This window comes from Nerophis lumbriciformis, linkage group LG27, assembly GCF_033978685.3.
Source record: "Nerophis lumbriciformis linkage group LG27, RoL_Nlum_v2.1, whole genome shotgun sequence".
Lineage (NCBI taxonomy): Eukaryota > Metazoa > Chordata > Actinopteri > Syngnathiformes > Syngnathidae > Nerophis > Nerophis lumbriciformis.
Window position 1 is genome coordinate 11,492,501 of NC_084574.2, and position 4,599 is coordinate 11,497,099.

General features: G+C 38.4%; 1 long non-coding RNA gene across 1 annotated transcript in view; it reads right to left on the reverse strand.

Moving 5' to 3' along the window:
* The window catches only part of LOC133570159 (uncharacterized), an 8,451-nt gene extending 4,749 nt beyond the window's left edge, over positions 1-3,702 (reverse strand). The window contains exon 1 of the long non-coding RNA XR_012051243.1: positions 3,619-3,702. This is a non-coding gene — a long non-coding RNA (uncharacterized lncRNA). The remainder of the gene's footprint in view (positions 1-3,618) is intronic.
* Between the last annotated feature and the right edge of the window lie 897 nt (positions 3,703-4,599).

A 4,599-nucleotide genomic window follows, 5' to 3' on the forward strand; every position in this document is an offset into this window, starting at 1 on the left:
TCTAACCAGGCATTTTCTTCCTCAAGTAATTCTTATACAAAATCATGTCTGAAACCCAGAACACTACACATTTCCCCAGTTTTAGTTTAGAGATAAGGAAAGATTGGCCTGGCCCACTAGCATCCCTCTTTATGTTTGTGAACTTTATAGTCTATACATTTAGAGTGATGTGATAATCAAACACTCTAGAAGTCTAGAATGAAAGAGTATATAAGAGAATTGACAGCAACGTTCCCTCTCAGGAGCGCGCATGTGCAATTGCGCACTGCTCAAGCGTCCTCTGCGCACGGCAAATCTATGCCATGCACAAAATCAAATAAAAAAATAAGCGCATAACAATTTTCGACACGACACGGACACGGCAGAGAAAACCGTTTTCGTCATCATTGTTCAAATATTGTAACGTCTGTCGAGACGCTTTGAGGACATGAATTCCATCCATCACTTTACTGAGCAAAACTCTTTACTGTCGGCCATAAACACATCACCAAAACATTAGTAAAAAAAATGATATCTAGCAAAACTGGTCATTTTCTGCAGTACAAACCAGACCAAAAGCAACTTTGTTATATCAACAGCAGCCGCTCGCTCTCTCACGTGCGCCAACACATGCACATATGGCACTTAGCCAGTGATGCGTTTACAGCCACACAAAAAGTCGGACAACTCCAACACCACACATAAAGTGTCATTCCAGGTCGTTACACTATGATTTACCAATCAAATGTGTGCTTATTCTAGTGTCATTTATTAGGAATCTTAATTTATAAATATTAATCATTAAATGCTGTTAGTATATTAAATAAATACTAATAAAAATATATTTTTTACAAACAGGAAGTTGCAGGAATGTACACATGATCCCGTGCTTACATCTCATTGTGCAACATGTGAATGTTTTAATGGGAACTAAATGCAATGTCTGAAAGGGGTACAAATTATTTCCAAAGCAGGACCTCCACCCAGACAAACAATACAAGTACACAGTTCATGAAAAACAATATTTTTTGTTATTGTCATTATAAGTGGGCCTAAACACTTATATTAGAAATGGAAATGACTGCTGTCATTTGATTATAATAATAAGAGAATGTTGTCTGTCTATCTGTGTTGGCCCTGTGGGGACTTGTCCAGGGTGTACCCTGCCTTCCGCCCGAATGCAGCTGAGATAGGCTCCAGCGACCCCGAAAGGGACAAGCGGTAGGAAATGGATGGATGGATGGAGATGTAAGTTGTTATTTAGTGAGGTTTGGGACAGGTGTGCTGCTGGTGTAGCCACAGTGTGCACGTGTGATGTTGCTCACATGGGCTCCACTCAATGCTCAGGGAGTTTTTGCGTTTGCTCACACACATGAACAATTAGAGGGAACATTGATTGACAGAGTGTGTACCTTCAGCGGTGAATGGTGGTGGTGGTGGAGGTGAAGTGGCATCAGAGTCTCTGTCTCTCTTTACTAGCTTCGTCGAAGCATGTTGCTATGTAGCTTGTTTCAGCAGATTTGAATTGCTGTTTTGGGCAGTAGATGGCATCTTTGATCCAAAGCACAATTTACATTTAACTAAAATGTTATTTTCTTTGTGCTCGACAAAAGAAAAGTAGTGAAAATATATCCATGTTAGCAAACTGGACTTCTGGCTCCGCCATGATCAGACACGCCCCCCCCCCCCCCCCCCCCCTCGCTCCCCACACTCACACTCAGACACACCCACACAGAGCGCATGTCTCTCTCTCTTCTCCGGCTTGTGACACAAGAAGAATCAGAACGCAGCGCTCCGATAAAACACACTTTATACTACATAAAAAGTAACGTAAAATAACGCAGTAACGCATCATGTAGTAACGGTAACTGAGTTACTGAATATAAAAAAACAACGCGTTAGATTACTAGTTACCGCCGAAACTAACGGCGTTACAGTAACGCGTTACTTTGTAACGCGTTAGTCCCAACACTGCCTATAATATATATGTATATATATACATATAAGACCTTCGTATTGTGAGGCACATGCACTACACTGGTCCACCGTGCTGCCCACATATATATATATATATATATATATACATATACATATACATATACATATACATATACATATACATATACATATACATATACATATATATATATATATATATTTAGCTATTTTTAGAACAGGCCAGCGGTCTACTCATCTGGTCCTTACGGGCTACCTGGTGCCCGCGGGCACCGCGTTGGTGACCCCTGTGTTAAACTAATGATTTTTATCATCGATTGTGTTGTCTTCTATCTTACTAATTAATATTACTAGTATTATTTTCTCAATGTTATGTTTGCATTACTTTAATTTGTTATTTATAAATGTTTCTCTTTTTTATTTTTTACGTACTTACATTTTTGTATTTTTTTTATTTTTTACATAAATATTTAGTGATGTTTTTTAAATGGCGTTAATTTTAGTTATTCTCCAGTGTGGACACCTCAAAAGTGGCATTTTCCACTAATCCTCAGTGTCAGGCAGTGTTTTGTTTTTGCTTTGTAATTTGTCAAAAAAGGGGTGTGTGTGTGTGTGTGTGTTTTCTTTTCTATTTGTTGTACAGCACTTTGTGTTTACCATTTGTCTATGTATGTAATGAACAAAGTTTGGTTTGATTTGAAAGACATCAAGGAACTTCACATATACTGAATATGACATCATAACTACAAGAACATAAAAGCCCCGACTCACAAAGACTTGTTGCATCGTAAGTCAACAATAACTATATTAATACATTCGCTGACAACCACCATAACTTTCTACTGTATTGAATCTATGGATTAGCTATGAAATAAACAATTAAGTCTACATTTTTATACCAGTATTTATATTTGGTCTCAATATATTTGGTCTTTATATGTTTGATTGTATTTATATTGTTATTCCAACACCTTTCCTTTTACACAGAACATGAACTAAACTTAATGTTATTATGGTGTGAATGAATCATCTCTACAATGCATGGAAGGAGTAGAAATAATTCAGCTTTGCTTTTTCTTACTCTTTTTCAGAGTTGAATTGTGCAAATGTAACCAAGTGACGCTCCTTAATGTGAACTGTTAAACATGTCTGAAACAAATGAATCCTAACTGTCCATAACTGAGTATGATCATAATTGTTTACAAGACCCCACTAAAACTAAGGTAGCACGTTAATTATATATTCTGTACATTACAAATGCTAATAAATCCAATGTAGGTCAATATATGCTAAGATATCTTGTCAAAATATCAACATCTTAGCTTAGTGTCAGTTTAGTTTTTTCACTGTGCTCTGATATTTGCTTTTCTATTCTTGCTATTATCCTCATAATCGCCTCTAACGAGCAGGGCTGATGTGTCTTATAACAGTTTTTTGTTTGTAAAATAAACGAGTGCATGTTTCCACTGGAGTCAACTTATGTCTGAGTGTTTATTTATCCAGTAAATATTTCCTATGAGACTAACTGCAATGTACTGTATAGGCTACCTCTGCTAACATTAACAGTGCTTATTTGTGATTTAGCCTTGATTTAAAACTTATAATACCTGGGAAGTGGTTCTTAATCCCAATTTCCCCAAAAATCTTTGAAATCCTGGAGGAAGAGTAAAAAAGTGTACTTACCGGCAGAGGAGTTAGTAGGATTCTCTGACATGGACAGCAGCAAACACAATCAGTGTCAATAAAACTGTCTCGCAAGGGATAAAAGAGATGCATGTGTCATAATTTTGCCTTTTAAGTTTAAAGTTAGCCTTTAGATAAAAAGGGATGATGTATAAAGTGGAGACTACATGATGAACATGGTGAGGTGGGTTTATCAACAAATGTTTATTTTTAAAATAATAAAGGATTTCATCATTTCATTTAGATGTTAAAAAAAAAGTTAAATTCCCCCATTTATATCAAATCAAACTTTATTTATTTAGCACTTTTTATACACAGGCAAGTCAATCAATCAATGTTTATTTATATAGCCCTAAATCACAAGTGTCTCAAAGGGCTGCACAAGCCACAACGACATCCTCGGTACAGAGCCCACATAAGGGCAAGGAAAAACTCACCCCGGTGGGACGTCGATGTGAATGACTATGAGAAATCTTGGAGAGGACCGCATATGTGGGTAACCCCCCCAGGGCAGACCGAATGCAATGGATGTTGAGTGGGTCTGACATAATATTGTGAGAGTACAGTCCATAGTGGATCCAACATAATAGTATGAGTCCAGTCCATAGTGGGGTCAGCAGGAAACCATCCCGAGCGGAGACAGGTCAGCAGCGCAGAGATGTTCCCAACCGATACACAGGCGAGCGGTCCACCCCGGGTCCCGACTCTGGACAGTGGCAAGCAAAGTGCTTTACACAAAAAAAGAATGAAGAGAACACACACACACACAGAAACAGCACTGTGGTGAAATTTGGTGAAACCCATCCCCATGTTCACCCCCTGGGAGGTGAGGGGAGCAGTGAGCAGGGAATCATTTGGTGACTTAACCCCCAATTCCAACCCTTGATGCTGAGTGCCAAGCAGGGAGGTAATGAGTCCCATTTTTTGTAGCCTTTGGTATGACTCGTCTGGGGTTTGAACCCACGACCTTCTAGCCTCGAG